Below are 22018 nucleotides of genomic sequence, written 5' to 3'. Positions count from 1 at the left end.
TCGGCGGCCGGCGGGGACGGGATTTACGCCGTCCCCCGGCGATTCTCCGACCCGGCGGGGGTTCGGAGACTCCCGCCCAATACCACTATGCCACCGCCTCCCCTTGTTAAGCATTGTTAAGCAAAATAGTCACCAGTTTCTTTTTATGGTACATGTGAAACTTTCATTTTGAATATAATGCTATACTGAAATAGTGCCTGTGAAATTAGGTACTTACCTTTGCACAGAGTCTAGCGGCAATTCTAAGCCCTCACATGTCACAATCAATAGATGAATAGACAGTTCAAATCCAAGTGCTCTATAGGTCCAGGAATTGTTTTGTTTTGTTGATAGTAATCATCCGCATCTTGGTTAGAAAGACTCGACTGTTTGTGCTGGGAATTGAAAGAGTGGGGAGAGATATAATTGTATAGATAAATCGAGGCAGGTCAGCAGAGACTACAGACGAATAAGTCAGGATCAATTGTTCAGCCTGTTATATTTGTGAAAATGTATTACAATTATCTGCTTTATTTTCCATGAAACTTCAGTGGTCACTCTAGTGTCCAATGCAAAACAACAAGATTTGATCATACTCTGTAAATTTTAAAAGTGAAAAATCATTTCAACTTCACTTTGGCACAGTAGTTCTCAAACGTACTCATCCATGAATGAGTACCTAGTACATAAAAACCCTGCGGAGGACCAACTGATCTTAACCCACTCATTTTTGCTTGCCACCACTGAAGTGACTCAATCATAACTGATGAACTAATGGGAAGAATGGTGTGGCTTCTGATGAGATGCCAAGGAGCTGTTGCCCGAGGGTTTCAGTTGCACATTGGGCTCCATACGCACACAGTTCCCCCTCTTTGTTTTCAGCCCCATGAGTGTCGGAAGGGTTACAAGTTGGAACAGTAACATAAATCTTTGCCTCAAACACTGCAGTTATGTTGCTTGCATGTATAGCAACTCCCATGTACCCAGGGGCGATTCAGTTTGTGCAATGTCATGTGAGGGTTTGCGACTGAGGACTCTGGCCGGTTCCCTTGTATGGTCTCAGGCATAATGTTGTGCATCAGTGATATGCCTTTTGGGTCAGCCCACAGGCCAGATGGATAACCCACTCAGGCCTTCGGTTGTCCACTGTCCACCATTTGAGACCCACTGGCTAGAGAATGCGTGTAATTCTTGTTGCATCTTGAACACCATTATTATACTGTAGCATAACGTACATTATAGTGTTTCATATCTTTTACTCCACTTCAGCACACCTCTCAGATATATGTTCTATTTCTTTTTTTTTAAATGTCCAATTAAGGGGCAATTTAATGTGGCCAATCCAGCTAACCTGCACATCTTTGGTTGTAGGAGGTGAGACCCGCGCAGACACGGAAAGAATGTGCAAACTCCACACGGGCAGTGACCCAGGGCCGGGTGAACCCGGGTCATCAGCGCCGTGAGGCAGCAGTGCTAACCACTGCTCCACTGTGCTGCCAGATATCTGGGGCTGAATTCTCGGATTTTGAGTGTATGTCCCCACGCCGGTGTGGGAACGGTGGCGTTTTACGACAGAAAAAAACGGCGTAAAAAGGCCACCGATCCTCCATTTGGCTGGGGGCTAGCAGTAAGGCAACGTAGAGCACCCAGCTCGAGCTGCCGATACGGCCGGAGAATTGCCGGGTACATGACTGCGCATGCGCACGGCGGTGGCCTGTAGCAGCTGCGCCATGCAACATGGCGCCGGCCACTCACCAACCCGGAAATAGTGCCCCCCTTTGGCCGGCTCACAAGCCCCTACCACTCCCCGACAGTGCCCCCAGCCCCTGACAAAGCCCCTCCTGCCCGTAGCTCAGCCCCCCTCCTCCCCCCCCCCCCCCCGACTGTGGCGGCGCTGGACTAAGTCCGCAGCCGCCGCGCCGAGTTCCTGACGGATGAGACCACACACACGACCTACGCCATCGGGAACTCGGCCGGTCGGGGGGTGGAGCATCAGGCGGTGGGCCTCAGGCGACATCCTGAGGCCGTCGGTACGGTGCGTGGCGTATACCTAGATTACGCCGCTTTGGAGGGGGTGGAGCATCGCAAAAGCGGTGCCGCGCCCGATTTGGTCACAAACGGGGATTCTCCGGCTGGTTGCCGAATGCGATGTCGGCATCGCCGACCGGAGAAACCCGCCCCTGTTCATTTATACTGAATGAAATGATTCTGACATGTTATAACGCGACTAAAATGTGTATGGTTTTTAGCTCATTCTCACAAATTGTTCGCCAAATAGTTCAACTGCGCTTTCCACACAGTTTGTTTTGCAGAGGATGGGATACTCGGGACATTATGGAATGTTATGAGTGCAGTTGTCAGAATCTGGTTTTCTTTCAAATGTATTTTATTACAAACATGTATCAAAACAGGTTACAGCGAATAAACACCCGGGAAACATACTTCCCAACAATCAACTATACAGTTTGTACAGATTTTTACCCTTTTTAACGCCCCTCCCCCCGCGACGAACAGCCCCTCAAACACAGTCACAAACATCCCCCACCTTTTCTCAAACCCCCCATAAGAGCCCCTTAACTCATACTTTATCTTCTCTAATTGCAGGAAGACGTACAGATCACCCAACCAAGCCGCTATCCCCGGTGGCGATGCCGACCGCCACTCCAGTAAAATTTGTCGCCGTGCAATCAGAGAGGCGAAGGCCAAGACATCGGCCTTCTTCCTCTCCATGAGCTCCGGCTTCTCTGAAACCCCAAATCTCGCCACCAAAGGGTCTGGGTCCACCTCCTCCTCCACTCTCCTGACTCCCACCCAGAATCTGCAGTTGTCAGCTTCTAACAGCATATCAAAAAAATTGAAATGCTCAATTGCAGATGTTCCTGCACATCCAGAAACCAAGAGGAGCTAACTTTTTTTGACAAAACTATTATTCACCAGCCGTTGAAGCCCATAGAAATGTGTAGCTTACTTCCAGCAGATAATCAATACAGGTGAAGTAGTGTGTATAAATCCTCACCACCAAGGGATCCACATTTCTCAACAGGTCTTGTGAAAATAAAACCATTTGCAAATTGACATGGGCATTAGGCTTCTTCAGGAACATCCCTGTAGATTTCTGAGCCAGTTAAAAAGACTCACATTCACAAGCCTATTACATCAAATGACCAAACTAATTTACAATCAGTACAAATCCATAAGGTTTCAAATGCATTTCCGAAGAATTCTGCCCACTGTGTGAAATTGCCCACTGCACTGCATCAGTAATCTTTGCCTGCCAAATTTATAAGATGAATAACTGCATTTTGCATAAACCATCACACATTGCATCCAAACTACTTCAAACTTCAAAAGCCCACTCCAGCCACATATGGTCAGGATATTCACTCTGCTTAATGCTTAAAGTACATATTCAGGGTGTTTTAGTGTGAAGTTCCTGCCAAGGTCCATCTGAAACAAGATGAGGGAAAAAGAACTTCAATCAATCGAAGGTGAAGGGTGTTTCGAAGCAATGATCTCGAGCTGATGAATGATTGTTGACCTGTGACAGTAGTGGTCAGGAATTCCCTGGAGATTTATGCCACTGGATCTGTTGTATCTGTTTTGCAGTCCAAGAGTCGAAGGAAATTGTGATGGAAAGAATTAACACTACTATTCTCTGAACTTTTATGCCACTCTGCCAAAACTGAATGGTTGGCCCACTCCCCACTGAAACATAGAAAAAAGAAAAGATCCAGCTGATGTGTTGGGTGTTCTGGATCACTGGAAGTGGTCCAACTCTATTTTATTATAAGGCTAACTATATTAACATACTTGAACTGTGGGTAAATGCAATACCAGCTTTAACTGTTGACCCTTTGCCTAGTCCTAACCAGGTGATGCAGTCAGCACATGGTGAATGTCTGTGTTGCAGGCTGTGAGCTCTGTGCTCCGAGCTGGCTGCTACTAGAAAGAACGAGAACTCTCCCATCCCCTGTCTTTATAGTGCGTGTGCTCTCACTGGTGATTGGTTGCGGTGTTGTGTATGCTGATTGGTCCCACTGCATGTCCATCAGTGTGTGTGTGTGTGTCTGCACCATAATATACTGGTGTATATTATGACACCAGCAATATAAAATGTCGGCATTGGGGATGCAACGTTTGGGCTTTGCCACTCCTCCATAGATGAATTATTCGACACGGGGAGGAGGGGGGTGTCAAGGGGGTAATTTAATCCTGGAAAATAATACCTGCTCCGTCTGAAGCTATGGCCATTTAGCATCACCAATATTAGATCAGAGGAAAGGTACAGCTGTGAGTCCGATAGCACGTCCCCGATAAACTAGCAAAGGCTGTAATGATGTGGCACAGACTGCACAGCTATTCAGACAGTGATAATCTCCAACTCCCAAAAGCCACCACAGCACCCCACCCCACCAAAAGCGACCAAAATCAGCTGTGTGAGATAGTCTCAAACAATCCGTTTGTGGATTGATTCCCCAGGGGCCAGCTCACTCAAGGAGTCACTGGCAGAACAAAATTGGAATTGAATGTACACAGGTCGGCAGACAACACCGATAAAAATGGCCCGAAAGAAAACTTTACCGAACTTTTATCCGAAGATCATGGGCTGGATTCTCCGTTTCTGAGGCTAAGTGCCGGCGCCAACGGGGATTCCGTGGTGTTCCACGACGGGAAAATCAGCGTGAATTCCTCACCGATTCCGGTACCGGTTAGCACCGGTGCCACATGGAACACCTGTGGATCGCGCGGAGAATAGCCGGAGATTCGCACATGCGCAGGGCTGACAAGCTGCAACCGCGCACGCCTACACCCCCACCTGTCGCACCGGGAAACATGGCGCCAGCCGTGCTGGACCGCGTACCTGCCCACCCCTACCCTACAGCCCACCTCCTGGCCATCCCCCACCACTCCCTCCAACCCTAGCAGAAACCCCCCGGGCAACGGCACGGATCTCGGCCGAGTGTGGCGGCGCCAGACACGGTCTGCAGCCGGCACGCCAGGCTCCCGATCGCTGGGACTAGACGTGGCACGCGCCGTCAGGAACATGGCCCATCGGAGCATTACGGGTGGGCCGACGCACGACACGCCAACGGCATTGCAGCTGCGTGTGGGCGCATCCCGATGACGCTGACTTGGAGGGCGCGGAGCGTCGCAAACCAGCATCAAACCTGATTTTGGCATCGGAAGCCATTCTCCACCCGATCGCCGTTCCCGATGCCGCCGTTGGGCTAAGGAGAATCCTGCCCCATATCAGAACTTTTTTTTTCTCCCTATCCTGCAAGATTTTATTGGGGCAAGTGAGGGTTTTTCACTCAGCACTGGCAAAGCACATTTGGAGTCCCTGACTGACAATGTTGCTCACCGTGGTTCATTCAAAAATAATTCTTTCCAAGAAATTGAGCTCAGAAGCAGAGGCAGCATGCAAAATGAGCAAGCTTTGGCGCACATTCCAGAAAATCCTGCACTATTAAAGACTCAAACATGTGACAACTGGTTAACCATTACGAACTGATCCATACATATTGCAAAGAGTCTACAGTAGAGATAAGAAGCCATTGGGTTTATGCTGATGTAGATGATCCACATAAGCACCTTCCCATCCCTCCTCAGCTGACATCACCAGTATATCATTTGCTTCTTTCTCCCTTCTGTTCATCTTGTTTCCCTTCAAATGCATCCATGCTATTCATCACAACTGGTGGCAACGCAAGGAAGTAAAGATTGCAATTTCTCACAAAGCTTTCAGAAATCCCACAAGCAGAGTCCAGCCTCTCCCAGGAGACCGCACACATTATCATTGCTCACAAAGGGCTGCCATTGTTTTGTAGCTTCTATTATGTTTCTCAAGAAAAATCCATGAAGAGCCATAATGCAGAATGCCAAGGTTGCAAAGAGTAAAGATCGTGAGTTGAATAAAGGGGCAGACATTAAGTGATGCCAACCTTGGGTTTTAAACTGTACATTTATAGACGGGGAAGAAATACAAGATGCCACAGCTTTCACACATGTGTTCAAGGATGGGGTTCCAATATAGAGGATGCAGTGAGGAGAAAACAGCAGGCATGGCAGTGTCGGAGCTGAGGAAGATAACTGAAAAACATAAAACTGACTAAGTTATTTAAAAAAACACAAACGGGCTTCAATTTGTATCGCATTTTTCATAGCCACCAACCATGTCAAAGCGCTTTATGGCCAATGAAGCACTCTTAAAGTGGAGTCAATACGCACACAGCAAGCTCCCATAGACACCCATGTGATAATGACCAGATAATCTGCTCTTTTTATGTTGATCGAGGGATGAATAGGACACCAGGGATAACTTCCTGTTCGTCTTCAAAGTAGTGCCATGGGATCTTTTTATATCCACTTGCGCAAGTACTGAGCCACAGGCTGAGATTCTCTCAAATCAATTCTAAGTGCTGCTGCGAGCAGGAACACCGATGTATTTCCCTCTGGCATGGTCAGCGCTGCTGAGGTGGGATTCTGCACTCTTGTGCAGAGGGGGCAGATTTAGCGCTGGCATTGGGGGAGGGAGGAGGGGCTAAACTAACTCATTGACAGGTGATGTTCCTCAGAGAAAAGGTGCCCTGATCTCAGAATAAGACTGCAACGCCCCCCCCGCCCTCCTGCCGCCACCTCCCATCAATCGCTGGCAGCCCCCACCCCGAATTAGAGCAAACAATCAGCCTCTTTAAAAGTATTGCAGTTATGAAGAACACCTGCTCAAAAGAGCAAGAGTTAAGAGATCCTGAAGAGCTATAAAAACAAACATTGCTAATCCCTGCTTTGAAATATCCTGGGCCTGTCAATCAAGTGGCTTGGTAATGGACCATGAAATTTAATATAAACAATGCAATTCAAAGATTTTAGGCTTCTCAGCATGCCCAGAGGCTTGAAAACATTAAAGAGGAATGGCATTGACTCAGAAAAAACCACTTCAAAGGTTTCCATCAATTCCATCAAAGGGAAGACCTTCACCTACTCCTGATAGATCATTGATATTGACATTCTGGAAGAGACATCAAAGCTTTCCAACACATCTCACGCTGGGCAAGAACCTGATCAGGCCAGGCGCAGCAGGGCGGGAGACTTTCAATAGGTTTGATGCCTGGCAAGAATCCCATTTTAGGCGCTCACGCCCAACCCAACGGGCCATCAGGAATGGCAGCCATAGTGCGAAAAAAAATAGAAAAGCAATGAGAGGAAGCAAATTCTGAAAGATCACCAAGAATAATCAACATCTTCCTAATTTGTTGTCATATGCATCAAAAGGGTTAGAGCAGCAATGTTATTACTGGACTAGTAATCCAGAGTCCCTAATTAAAGCCCTGGGCAGGAGTTAACATGGTGGCTATGGAATTCAAATTTGATTAATAAATAAACCTGGATTAAAAAGCTAATCTCAGTAATAGCGACCATGAAACTATTGGATTGTCGTAAAAACCCTCTGGTCCTACAGGAGAGGAAATTCTGCCATAATGACCCAGACTACCCTCGATGCAACTCCAAACACAGCAATGTGGTTGACCCTGAAATGACCTTGCAAGCCGCTCAGTTCAAGGGCAACCATCAATGGGCTATAAACACCAGCCTCGTCAATAATGCTCACATCCCGAGGAGGAATAAAAACAGTCCATCGCAGAAGTGTCCTGGCCAAGTTGGTGTCTTCCTCAACGTTTCTTCCCCAGTTTTTGCAAGATTAACCTTCACTGATGGGAGAGTCAATTTATATCTGTGCTCACAGGTAAAGAAAGAGATTGTTCCATTGTTACTCATCATTTCCCAGTTGTCCAAAACCACATTTCTATCAGATTCCCGTCAAAGGTCTTGCTACTTCAAAGTGGTTGATTTACAGAAGGCGGGTGGAATTGGTCAATCAGAGGCCACAGCTGGGAAACACAGAAGAGCTATGGAGAGATGAATTGGAAAGACCTGGTGGGTGGTGAGAGACTGTGAATGAGGTGGCGGCATCGAGCAGCAGACAAACTGATTACCTGGGGATTCAGCAGTGGCCTACTTCTAGGCGTTGGATTAAACATAAAAAGGAGTTTCAATTGGAGGGAACCAGCCTTATTTTAATATTTAAACAGACAACTTGCCTTCTGAGAATGGGTTGGTCATCCCACCTCCATCTAAACAAACAGCAGGAAGTTACAAGGCTGATTGAGTTCAGGTTTGAGATTTTAAACATTGTAGGCAATCAAAACCCGCTTATTAAGTGTGTACATAGTGACTTGAAGATACAAAAACATCCCAAGGTGGTACAATACAAGAATTCAACACCAAACTCCATTATGTTATAATATCTGATGCAAGCTCACTGACCTGAGTGTTAACTCTGTTTCTCTCCACAGATGCTGCCTGATCTGGTGCACTTTCTCTGATTTGTTTGTTCTTACTCTATGATGTTATGGTCACTGCATTTCTCTACATTAAAGTCGTGACTTACAAGGCTCTGGACCAAGATGAGAGTGAACAGGTCCTTGAAGGTTGGTGCAGACATGATGGACCGAAGGGCCTCTTTCTGTGCTATGAAGCTCTATGATTATGACTCTAGTACTCCATTGGCCAGGAACCACGATGCAACACCCTGCGGTTGTGCCAGATTGTACATAAATGCAATTTATTCCTTCTTGTTTTATTCATTAACCAACTGGATCAAATAGTATATTTTGTATTGCTTCAGCAGGGATGATATCTGGAAATTACTACCAGCAATCATCAACCAACAATTCTGAATAAGTGCCTGGCACCCCAATCATCTGGCTGCACTTTAGCTTTCTCCTCCTCCAGTACATCATGGCTGCAGCACAAGCCTCCTTTTTGCCTTGCTGCCTACTTTGTTTTCCTGGTATAGTCAAGGACTGAACCAGACCGCGACCACTTCCAGACACCTATATGTAGTGTAAAGGGCTAATATTAACTCAGTCTACTTCATCAGTGATGAAAGATCACATCACAGCAGAGCTATACTGAGGGATGGTTCTGGGTGTCGCCTTGTGCTGCACATAGTTAGAAGGATGTTTAATAAAAAGGTAACTTTTATCAACAGTCTTGCCTCCAATATTCCCTTTCAAACACGACCAAGGATAGCTTAAAATCCAACAAGGATGATAACAAACTTTATTTTACCATGAAAGAAACATGCTACCTGAGTGCCCTTTGAAACACAGGGCCCGATCTAGCTGCATTGCAAAAGTCCCGTGTTGAGCGTGTTTAGCAGCGACAAGAAACACCAGGCTGTCCAAGTGAATTTTGCTGCAATCCAGGGCCTCAGTAGGGAGCCCCATGCCGAGGGCAGGACACCTCCAGGCCCAAACCCTGGTGCGGGAAAACTGTCATACTGGCAGTGTCAGACAGGCACCCAGGTGGTACTGCCAAGGTGTCAGTCTACCCATGCCAAGGTGCCACCCAGCCCAGAAGGCAACCACCTGGGGGCCTCAAATCCCCTGGGATACCCCCCCCCCCACACACACAAAGTGCCATTCCGTCTGGTCCTGTTTGTGGGGACCAGCACTGAATGGCGTTCGCCTGATGTCTCCAACGTGAAGGGGTTATATCCCAGGACCTCGGTAGACAAGACGACCTCGGTAGACAGGATAGCGCTAGATCTTGCGAGGCGCTGAGAGCCAGGTCGATCTTAGGAGTGAAGTCTCTCGGCCTCTAGTGGCCACGATGCAACAAGGCACGCTGTCTTTCAGGAGCAGCGTGGCAATTGGATCGCGCCCATAGAATTTGCTTCAGCATCGATTGGATAGCTGTGCAATTATTCTGGTTGGAGTATGTGCTTCACTGTAATTACACTCCACTGCTGTTCTCAATGCCATTATCAACCAGCATATCGCTGGGACGGGATTCCCGCAGCCCGGGGCTGGGCCGGAGAATCCCCGCGACCGGCGCGAATCGCGCCACGCCGGTACGCAATTCTCCGCAGAGCGGAGAATCGGCACCATTGGCGCCAGCGTGGTTGGTGCGGTGCCAGTCGGGGACTGAACTACGCGGCCCCCCCCGCCGATTCTCGGCCCGAGATACGCCGAGCGGCCGTCGTAAAAAACTCGAGTCCCGCTGGCACCGTCCACACCTGCTCTCAGCCGGCGGGAACTCGGCATGGAAGAGTCGGGTGTTGGCCTGTGGGCGGGGAGGGGTGTGTCCGACCTCGGAGGGGGGGGGGAGGGGGCTCCGATGTGGCCTGGCCCGCGATCTGGGCCCACCGATCGGCGGGCTGGTCTCTCTGGCTGGGGGCCTCCTTTCTTCCGTGCTGGCCCCTGTAGCCCTGCGCCATGTTGCGACGGGGCCAGCACGTTGAAGGGAGCCACTGCGCATGTGTGGATCCCACGGCGCCCAGTTGACGCCGGGATCAGCAACTGGAGCGGCGTGAACCACTCCAGTGCCGTGCTGGACCCCTGTAGGGGTTTCCAACGGCGTCAACACATAGCCTCAGGATCACAGAATCCCAACCATGATCTGTGACTAAAATTCACCATTACTTTATAAAAACAAAAAATTAGTCTCAACTTTTGCCACAGAAATCTGAACAACCGACGTGTATGCAAAGTCAAATTGCTCAATCACAGCAGGTGAGGTGAGCAACAGGGGCAAAGTTCACACAATCAGCATGAAATTTGTTATGCGATCCGATTATCAGTATTAGCATAATGCAAAGAGGCTGTGCTATTTCCCTATGCTTGACATTTCTCTACTGCCAGCAGAATCTCTCAAAATTCAGCACTTAAATGTCAGCCAATTGGATTAAATGTGCAAATGTGTTGCTGCTTTGACGTAACCAAGCCACTGCTCTATATTTGTCAGTGAAGTAAATCACTGTTGCAATAATTGACATGGGGAAGACTGGTCATCTGTCTATATGTCAGGCACTGCATTTTGGCAAAAGGGAAAGGTTATATGGACTCAATAGCACTGTTCTAAAGAGTGTACAGACATTGGGGGGGGTGCACGTGAATAGATCTTTGAAGGTAACAGGACATATTGAGAGAACGGTTAGCAAAGTATATTGGGCTGGATTCTCCGTTTCAGCGGCTAAGCTAGCCTGCGAAGCATGTGTGGTCTTTTACAACCGTAAAATCGGCGTGAACCCCTCAACGATTCCAGCACCGGTGATGGGGTAGCACTGGCGCCGACTGAAACACCCGAACCAAAAACCGCCGGAGAATGGCCGGGTCCTGGGCCGTGCATGCACACGGCTGCAGCGTTTGTGCCGTACAACATGGCGCCGGCCGTGCGCGGCCCCAACGCGGCATCCGCGACCCCACAGCCCACCCCGTGGCCACCCCCCACAAGTCCCACCAGCCCTCGCAGACCCTCCCCAGCAAGCGGCATGGATCCCGGCCGAGCTGCTTTGACGTAACCAAGCCACTTGGCGGCATTGGACACAGACTTCAGCCAGCATGCTGGGTTTACGATTTGTGGGACCACACGTGGCCGCACCTTTGGGAACCCGGGCCATCGTTGGCGGAGGATCGCGGGTGGGTCGGCCGATGAAGGGCCAACGGCATTGCAACTGCACGCGGCGGGCGTCACCATGACGCTATTTTGGTGGGGGCAGAGCGTGGCTGACCGGCATTTCGCCGTTGGAGCCCATTCTCCGCCCGATATCAGCATCGGGCACCGGAGAATCCAGACCATGGTATCATGAGCTCCTTAAATAGAGGCACAGAGTACATGAAACAGGAATTGGGATTCTAACCCCGATTCCCAGGGAATTACACTGGGTCTCTGGATTAATCATCCAGTGACCATACCGTTATGCGACTGCCTCCATATTACAAATCAATGTTTTATTCCTTATTCCCAGTCCACCTTTCATTATCATCAATAATTTGCTTTTGCTCATTCCATACACCAGTCCCCTCAGCCTTTATACTATCAGCTGGCACTTACTCAAATTAAGGAAGTTTTTCATAGCTGTCAAATTGTCTATCAATGGTGCACAGAAATGGTGCTTCATTCGGTTTATTGAAGACTGTTCTTCAGGTCTCTAATAAGCCTAATAAATCATTCTAAGCCTCATTATCTCTTCTTGTCTTCAAATTAACCCCTGCCATTGCAAAATTTACTTCTCGGAAGCTCAAAATTTCTCTTTCACGTCAAACACTATTTCCCCTCTTAACTCGAGAAAAGCCAAAATGCTTTCACAGTGGTTAGCACTATTGCTTCACAGTGCCAGGGTCCCAGGTTGGATTCACGCTTGGATGACTGTCTGGGCGGAGTCTGCACATTCTCCCTGTGTCTCTGTGGGTTTCCTCCGGGTGCTCCGGTTTCCTCCCACAAGTCCCGAAAGATGTGCTTGTTAGGTGATTTGGACATTCTGAATTCTCCCTCAGTGTACCCGAACAGGCGCCGGATTGTGGTGACTAGGGTACTTTCACAGTAACTTCATTGCAGTGTTAATGTAAGCCTACTTGTGACAATAATAAAGATTATTATTCATTGCTTAAAACTTATTCCACAATTGGATTGGCTTTAGCCTGCTCCTGTCAAACATTAGATAATATTTGTTAGATTGCGTGGAACCTGGTACCACATGGAGTGGTTGAGGAAAAATGAACATATGCATTTAAGGGGAAGCTAGATGAGGGCATTTGGGAGAAAGGATGAAAGATATGTTGATAGAGTTCGACGAATTAGGATGGAAGAGGCTCATCTGGAGCAAGTAGACTGCCAACAAGCTTGTTTCTTCACTGTAAATTCCACATCATATGCTCATTTGGACTCTCTGGTTTGCACTCCAAGAAAGCCAGTCCTCTTCCCTTTTAATGGTCGGGTTCTCTCGACTATGTTGCTGGTTGTAATTATGCACTTTCGCAGACTTCATCAGAAGCACAAAATATATTTATTAATAAGAATTTACAGCAGCCATGTGGCTGTTGCTGGCTCCCAAAATGTCTGCCCAAGAGCCTCTCTCAGCATGGGGTGATTCCACAGACCAGGTGGTCCTCACTCTATGTTCCACTTAAAAGAACAATCACCACACCCCTTCTGCTTTAAGTCCTTTATACAATCTTCGATAACTAATTCGTACAGTCCTAATCACTAACTAAACATTATATATACATGAGTTGGACAATTATAAATTGAGTCTTTGAGGGGGTATTTTGTTTCTTGGTGAGGAGTGTAATATTGCTGTCTGAGACGCTTCCATAAGATCAGCATTAACAGGAACTGCAATAAGAAGTACCTCTTCTGGCACAGGCACGTTATCACAGAGACATCAGTTAGGACGATAATGTAGATCGGAGGGGCGATTCTCCAAAATGGAGCCCAAGTGTTCGCACCGTCGTGAACGCCATCACATATTACAACGGCGCAAAACAAGCACGGGGACGACCGATTCTGTCCTCCACAGGGGGCCAGCACGGCGCTGGAGCGGTTCGCGCTGCTCCAGCCTCCCTACCCGGCGCCAAATGGGCACCGCATCAACCCGCACATGCGCAATTGGGCCGTGCCAACCTGCGCATGTGCGGGGGACTTATTCTGCGCATCGGCCCCAACACAACATGGCGGCAGTGTTCAGGGGCTGGCCGCACAACAAAGTAGGCCCAGGGAGGGAAAGGCCGATCGGTGGGCCCCGATCACGGGCCAGACCCCATCGGAGGCCCCCCCCCCGGTGAAGGATCGCTTTTCCCCGCCTCACAAGCCGCCCCCCGGCCCTTCGCGCAGAGCTCTCGTCGACAGCGACCAGGGATGAACGGCGTCGGCGGGACTTGTCGTATCCGCGTGGCCGCTCGGCCAATCCGGGCCGGAGAATCGGCGGCCCCGCCAATTCCAGCGGTGCACGGCCAGCGCCGTGTCAAACGCGCCGGCGCAAATGGCGGCGATTCTCCGCACCTCGGAGAATCGCGCGCTGGCATCAGGGTGCGTGGCGCGGTTGCGCCGATTTTCCAGTCCTGCGCGGGGCTCGGAGAGTCACCCTGCAGATACTTTGGTGCTTATGGGTTTGAAAAAAATTCGCTGGGTTTGTAAAAAAATCGCAATGGCAACACTGACTACTGAAGAGTCTTTCTACGCCTCAAGTGGTCCACGTGTTTGCAAACGGTCCATCATTCCACGTCCACTTGGTATGAAAGGGATCCGGTCTTCCAGACAATAATTCCGGGGATCCAACTTGAACCACTTCCGAAGTGTCTCTCGGTCACGGCTTCATTTACCATAAATGAACGCGCCGTACTTTGTGAATCTGTGCTTGCTTTCTGATTACTTTGGCTGGCTTCTACCCACCCTCGCAAATTTGGAAACACGATACGACGTTTCATTAGCAGTTCTGTTGATGGAACTCCCATTGTTGCAAGTTGAGTGATACGATAGCTAAGGAAGAATCGTGAGATTTTGGTCTCCTGGGTTCCTCCTGACAGTTTCTTTGGGACTGACTTGAAAGTTTGGATGGCTTTCTTGACTAATCCATTTGATTCTGGGTGGTAAGGTGCAATTCTTGTGTGTTTAATACCATGGTGCATGATCAATTGCACAAAGACTAAAGTTGGGTACAACTGTGGCTTTATTACAGTCAGATGCGTGGCCTCTTGCTGCAGCTGGCGAAATGGCAGGGCACTGGAGGTCATGCATATTTATACAGTTCGCCATGGGCGGAGCCAGCCGGCGGGAGCTACCGGTGAACCTGTACTGCAGGTCCTACCTTACATCTCCTATTGCAGTGGTTCACCACATACCATTGAGATCGTGAAGTTTTGAAACTCAGCACCTGTGAATAAGGTTCGATTGATTGATACCACGATTTCAGGTAATCCACGATTTGAGAAGCATTGGCGTAATCTTTCAATGATAGCATGCGATGGAGGTGGCTTCACCTCAAAAATGTCCATCCGTTTAGATTGTGCATCAATCACGAGCAAAAACATTGAGTGGGATTCTCCGGTCTCCGACGCCGAAATCGCGTTCGGCGCTCGGCAGGGGAATCACCGTTTACGGACAAACCAGGGGCGGCTCTGCTTTCAAGATGCTCCTCCCCCTCCAAAGCGGCGTACTCAAGAGAGGGGATAGATCCCAACGCCTCGCGTGCCTCGGGACACTGCATATTACAATGAGACGAGTTGTCGCGCTCTAATGTGCAGATTTGCCAAAACGTGATCCCATTCACAATGGGCAGGATTTACATCGCAACATCTTGTGTGATTGAGTTAGATCTCGCAAGGCGTTGCCAAGCCGGGTAGATCCCGGGAGCGGGGTCTCCCGGCTTCTAACTGCCATGTCGCTCCGTGGCGTGCTGCTTTTCAGGCGCAGCAAGGCGGTTTGATCGCACCCTTAGTCCCGATTGGTCACACAAGCCATGTCACCCTTTCTCTGCTGTGTTGTCCTTAATGGGACAATCACCACACTTGTGTTTGAAAACATGTTATTCTTCATGTTTTTTTGAAAACCCACATGAAATACCAGTTTCAATAAGGATTTGTGTGTCAAGCAAATAACCTCAGGGTACCCCTACAAAGTGTACACTGTGCTTAGTCATCCTACCGACCACAGTAGATTTTCAATTGAAAAAAGAATTGAAAGGAGAAAACAGCTCATAATTTCCTGCTTGGGTTTGATTGATTAGTTGTCAAATCATTTGTATCCTTAGCTCGTACAAAAATATTCATACCTTCATGAGTCCCCACCAGTCAAAACTAAGTCAATTACGTTTCATAAAACAAGAAGGTTTTGTTGATTTTAAAATGGCCCTGCACCAACAACCCATGCATTAGTGTGAGATACTGGGTGGCAGAATAAAACTACCTCTTTAGGCGGGTCAACAGGAGCATAACAGGGTTTGTGTGGGCGCGAGGGACTCAGAGGGTGAGAAGGGTGTTCCTGGAGCGGAGTAGGGATGGGGGGGGGGGCTGGCACTGCTCAACCTCTGTGGGTACTACTAGGCCGCCAATGTGGTGATGGTGCACAAGTGGGTGATGGAGGGGGAGGGGGCTGCATGGAAGAAGCTGGAGACGGCGTCTTGTGAGGGTACGAGTCTGGAGGTGCTGGCAACGGCGCTGCTGCCGCTCCCTCCAATGAGGTATACCACGAGCCCGGTAGTGGCGGCTACCCTCAAAATCTGGGGGCAGTGGAGGCAGCACAAGGGGGAAGTGGGGGCCTCGGTGTGGGCCCCAATACGGGGGAACCACTGGTTTGTCCCAGGGAGAATAGATGGAGGGTTTTCGGGGTGGCACAGGGCAGGGATAAGAAGGTCGGGGGAGCTGTTTGTGGATGGGAAGTTCGCGAGCTTGGGTGAGCTGGAGGAGAAGTATGGGCTCCCCCTGGGGAACACCTTTAGTATTTACAGGTAAGGGCGTTTGCCAGGCGGCAAGTGGTGGAATTCCCGCGGCTGATGCCACGCACAGTACAGGACAGGGTGCTCTCGGGGGGGGGGGGGGGGGGGGGGGGGGGGGTTGGAGAGGGGAAGATCTCGGCAACTTACCAGGTGATGCAGGAGGAGGAGGAGGCCTCGGTGGTGGAGTTGAAAGTTAAGTGGGAGGAGGAGTTGGGGGAGGAGATCGAGGAGGGGACGTGGGCAGATGCCCTTGGGAGGGTGAACTCGTCCTCTTTGTGCGCAAGGCTCAGCCTCATACAGTTTAAGGTGCTGCACAGGGCACACATGACCGGGACAAGGATGAGCCGGTTCTTTGGGGGTGAGGACAGGTGTGTTAGGTGCTCAGGGAGCCCAAAAAATCACACCCATATGTTCTGGGCATGCCCACGCTGGAGGAATTTTGGAAGGGCGTAGCGAGGACGGTGTCGAGGGTGGTAGGATCCAGGGTCAAGGCAGGCTGGGGGCTCGCAATATTTGGGGTTGCAGGGGAGCCGGGAGTGCAGGAGGCGAAAGAGGCCGGAATTCTGGCCTTTGCGTCCCTGGTAGCCCGGCGAAGGATTCTTCTTCAGTGGAAGGATGCGAGGCCCCCAAGCGTGGAATCCTGGATCAACGATATGGCTGCGTTCATTAAATTGAAGAGGGTGAAATTCACCTCAAGGGGATCGGTACAAGGTATCTTCAGGCGGTGGCAACCGTTCTTGGACTTCCTGGCAGAACGTCAGATAATGGTCAGCAGCAGCAGCAACCCGGGGGCGGGGGGTTGGGGGGGGGGGGTCTATTTTATTTTTGTTTGTTTACACTGGGGGATCTGAGGGGGTGTATATATTTGCTATGTTTGCTTTGTGTTAATTCGGGGTGTTAATTTATTATTTATGTATAGGGGGGAGGGGGTTGTTTTATTTTGTTCTGTATTTAATTCTGTTGGGTTCCTTTTACATTTTGTTGGTGATATTTTGTGAAAACCTCAATTTAAATTTTTTTTTAAAAAAAATAATAAAACTACCCGAAAAATGGTAGAAAAACTAAACAATTACAACAGCTAACACTCTCACCACGCCTACCAGCCTTGGCCGGCAAATTGGACCATCTCACGCACATTTGGAAAATTCTAAAGTGGACGTGATGCATTTTCTTTTTAAACCAAGCAAGAGGTCAAAAAAATTCATCCATTCACAATGTCCCTCCCCACATGAGATTTTCCAACCGTCCAGTATTTTCCTGAACCATCCAGGAACTAAAGAGTCATCCCCTAGATATAGCTGCAAGCAAGCCAGGACCCGAGTCAGAGAAAACCATACGAGCATTAAAAACGTTTTTCCACAATTTTATTTGACGCTGGGGCTTATTAATTAGAAAAAATATTCGAGGTGAAGGACGGAGGTTGTTTGAATAGACAAGGGGGTGGGCACAAGAGGTCACGGAATTTCAACCTGCGATAATGCGTTCCAGGTTGACAACCCTCCTGTGAGGCTGCCTTACGCATTCCGCCACCATGAATGTCATGGCGGCGCACCAATGAGATCCATGGTTGCTGTCATATTATAAACATTTTTCAGAGAATGTGCGAAGGCAGTGCAGTAAGATAAAAGACATGCCAAATAACAGGAGGAGAACGTAACTGATTGGCAGCACACTTAAACAAGAATTATGGGTACGCAACCAGGCAGATGACAAATGGTGCAGGAGGTTCGAAACGTACACTTCAGGCAATGAGCATCAGCACAGACCAAGTGCAAATGTGCTCCATGCCACTGATGAGTTCTGACATTCAGCTTGTATAATTAACCATTCTGATTTAATTACAAGTTCTCTCTTCCCCTTCTGCTTAAAGTCAAGAAATGTCTTAAAGTTGACTGCTGGAAACTGGGAGTTTAGATGATGTAACAAATCATTCTTAAAAGCGAAGGTAAAAATGATGGAAGGTGCGCTTCCTTAAACCGTCAATCACCACTGTTATATCCAGCCATCCTAGACCCTTTCTCCCCCCATCAAGCTCTATCTTCTCGGACTAGTGCAACGGCCGGCAGCTTTCAGTGACAGCTTTCATTAGGAGCACGATATTAATTAGGTCCCTGCTTGCACACAGCAGGATTAAATACTTAGTGGTGTTTTGTTGTCACATTTTTGCCTTGGGGAACACTCATTATTCTTAGACATTTCAAACTTGCAATTAAATTCTAGAATAGTTTCCAATAAACCTTTCATTTATATTTTATTGCAAACCAGTGCAGCCTTAAAACAGCAGAATATATTGGACCCCAAACCGAAAGCATTACACAAGGCAGAAAATAAATTGATTTTTAATTTATTATAATTTAGTGAATAGTAGCCAAATTACTTTCTTGATAATGTTTACATTAATTGCTATTAAATAGTAATAGTAAGAGATGCTCAATTGGGAACACTGAGTAAAACATAGGAACATAGGAGAAGGAGCGGGCCATTTGGCTCTTTGAGCCTGCTCCACCATTCAATAAGACCATGGATGATCTGGTTTTACTCTCTACTCCACTTTCCTGTTGGGCTCCACAACCCTTGTCTAGCAAAAGGCCAACTCAACCTTAAACAAATTTAAAGACACGAGCCTCCGCTACTTTCTGAGGAAAATAATTCCACAGACTAATGGGGCAGGATTCTGCAATAATTGGGCTATGTCCCCACGCCGGCGTGAAAACCGGCGCCAATCACTCCGGCGTCAATGGCCCCCGAAAGTGCGGAACCCTCCACTTTCTCGGGGGCTGGGTTGACACAGGAGTGGTTCCCGCAGCTCCAGCCGAAGTGCCTGCGCGGAATGCCCGGCGTGATCTCGCGCGTGCGCGGAACGGCCGGCGTGATTCCAAGCATGCGCAAACCGTCCGGCGTATTTTGGCGCATGCGTGCCGGCCTCCCGGGCAATATGGCAGAGCCCTACAGGGGCTGGCACGGAAGAAAGAAGTGGCCCCACAGAACAAGCCCGCCCGCAGATCGGTGGGCCCCAATTGCGGGCCAGGCCACCCTGGCCCCCCTCCCAACCCCCCAGGTCGGATTCCCTCCTCCCCAGGACGGCCCCTGCGCACTTACCTGCCAGGTCCCGCCATGTGCGAGGTGAGTGATCCACGTCGGCGGGACTGGGCAAAACCTGACGGCCACTCAGCCCATCGGGGTGTGGTGAATTGCCGGAGGGGCCGCTGTCAATAGCCCCCAACCGGCATGGCGGGAATCCCGCCGGCCCCCGAAAATGGCGCCGGAGAATAGGGAAGCCGGCGTCGGGGTGGCAGGGCGGTAGGCGCAGGGTCGGAGAATCCCGGCCATGATCTTTTGGGAGGAAAATAAATTCCTCATCTCTGTCTTAAAAGGGAGGCCTCTTATTCTTAAGTTCGGGCCCCTAATTTTTATCTCCTTTACAAGATGAAACATCCTTTCAATATCCATCCTATCAAGTCTCCTCAAGATCATATATTCTCAATTTGATCACCTCACATTCTTCTAAACTCCAATGGGTATAGTCTCAACCTGTTCAAGCTCATGAGGTAGGCTTTTCATCCCAGAAATGTGTGAACCTTCTCTGAGCTGTTCCCAAAGCAGTTACATGTTTTTTTCTAAAGTATGGAGGCCAAAACTATACACAGTACCCCAGATGTGGTCTCTTGACCACTGGCTTAATTTTCATCCTATTGTGGTGTCATCGACAAATATTTTCAGTCCCATCCGTCATTGATACAGATTGTAAAAAGGTGGGGGCCCATTACGGATCCCTATGGCACTCCTCTAGTTGCATGTCTAACAGTTTCCTTAGCACCTTTTCCCTCATGATGGTGATTATTTTAAGTTCATCCCTCCCCGTCATCTCTTGATTCTCAAGTATCTTTGGGGAGTTTTCTAAGTATTCCACTGTGAAGGCACGCACGTCTCTGCCATTTCCTTGTTTTTCATGATCAATTCCCCAGGTTCACTCTCCAGAGGACCAACACAAACTTTAGTTCCTCTTTTCCAATTCAAAGAGAAACTCTTACTATCTATTTTTACATTACGAGCTAGCTTTCTCTCATACTCTTCTTTCTGCCTCAATTATCTTTTTGGTTATTCATTGATTGTTCTTAAAATCTGTCCAATCCTCTGACCTACCATGAAACTTTGCAAATTTGCAATTTAATAATATCCTTAACTTTCCTCTTTAGCCTCAGATGATGAATCTTTCACAAAGAGCCTTTCTTTCTCAAATGTTGACGCTGAAGTGGGAAATGGTTTAGAAGGGCACTTGGCACAGAAGATGGCTGCCTGACACACAAGATGGAGACACAGAGAATAAAGCAGACATAACTGATGCCTGGAGCCCAGCGGGGTGCCAGTGGGACAGATAGGAACAGATCCAGGACAAAGGGAGCTAGACAGGAAGATTAAGAAATACATACATGCGGGACACCACTTGAATAAAGCTGACTTCAGCCAAGGTGTACACAATGATATGCGAATACGAATGTCTTGGGCCATTTCCTAAAACAAAGGGACAATCGATACTACCTTCCTGCTGCTGCCTGTAACCTGTTAAACCTCTTTGACTGTGGCCATGTGTAAATGGCAAAATGCTTACAAATAGCGATGTACAATCTGTAAAATGTTTAAAGATAACAAGGTGATAATTGTTTTGTATCTGGGCCCATTGTGAACCCAAAGTATAAAATGAATGACTGCCATTCAAACCACGAGAAAGGCTGGCGGGGTACGTACGCTTTCTCCCGAAGCTTCGTGTAACAATAAACTGCACTAATTGGACACAGCAAGTCTGACTCATGAAGTGGTTGATTTTCCCACAACAACGCTAACGTGAAAACCGTGGAGTTTCACGACGGCATCATCAGGTCCCCCAGGTGGAGCTATTCAATGGCCTACAAGGGGCTAGCACGGGCGCATTGTGCAACGCCCGACGGATCGGCCGCCGATTCGCCAGTTCCGCCATTGACACAATGCCGCGGCAGAACTTAATAATTCTCCCCCCCCCCCCCCCGACACACAGCGTCACAGGAAAGATGGCCGCCAGGAGAGCAGCGCCGTGATTTCGGGACGGCGAACTGGAGAGCCTCCTGGACACCATGGAGGAGAGGAGGCTGGTGTTGTGCCCTGGGTCGGGACGGAGGGCAGCAGGCGCCATCGTTCGCCATGCCTGGGCGGAGGTTGCAGGCACCGTCAGCGGCGTCGGGGTGTTGGCCCCGACCGGAGGCCAGTGCAGAAAAAGCTGCACGACATCCTCAGGGATGCCAGGGTGAGTCCCCAGCACTGTGCCCCTGGCACCAACCCCCCCTACCCACTACACACAAGTGACCCGCTCCCCCCAACCCCCAGGGCATCAGTCAGACCCCCACCCCGACCCACATGACTGCACCCACCCATGCCAGCCACAATGGCATGGTGCCCTGGGCACTAATGCCGCCTCAGCCAAAACGCCGGTATCACGATTTTTAATAGGTGGTCAGAACCACGCCAGCAGGAAATTGTTCAATCCGGTCCGCTGAATCGGTCGTCGGGGCGGATAATGAGATTCCCCGGGCTGCGTGGCGGGCGCCGCGATTTCGTTGGGTTGGGAGGTCCAGAGAATCCAAAATTGGCACGAATCAGGCGTCAAACCCGATCTCGACGTCGGAGCCGATTCTCTTGCCGATCGCGTTTCGCGATATTGGCGCGATGTCTTGGAGAGTCCAGCCCCTTGTTACAAATATGCCACTGAATCGCTACTCTCCTACCTGTTAC

General features: G+C 49.1%; 1 protein-coding gene across 3 annotated transcripts in view; it reads right to left on the bottom strand.

Annotated features, from left to right (window-relative positions):
* The window catches only part of LOC140398473 (MAGUK p55 subfamily member 2-like), an 841369-nt gene that overhangs the window by 608089 nt on the left and 211262 nt on the right, over positions 1-22018 (bottom strand). For 2 of the 3 annotated variants that reach the window (XM_072487190.1, XM_072487191.1), the window contains exon 2: positions 218-374. The exons of the other annotated variant lie outside the window; for it this stretch is intronic. The gene's annotated coding sequence lies outside the window, so the exon portion shown is untranslated. The remainder of the gene's footprint in view (positions 1-217; positions 375-22018) is intronic. 3 annotated transcript variants of the gene reach the window in all.

The sequence above is a fragment of the Scyliorhinus torazame genome, chromosome 21 (assembly GCF_047496885.1).
Source record: "Scyliorhinus torazame isolate Kashiwa2021f chromosome 21, sScyTor2.1, whole genome shotgun sequence".
Classification (NCBI taxonomy): Eukaryota; Metazoa; Chordata; class Chondrichthyes; order Carcharhiniformes; family Scyliorhinidae; genus Scyliorhinus; species Scyliorhinus torazame.
This window is presented reverse-complemented; position numbering and strand designations above follow the sequence as displayed.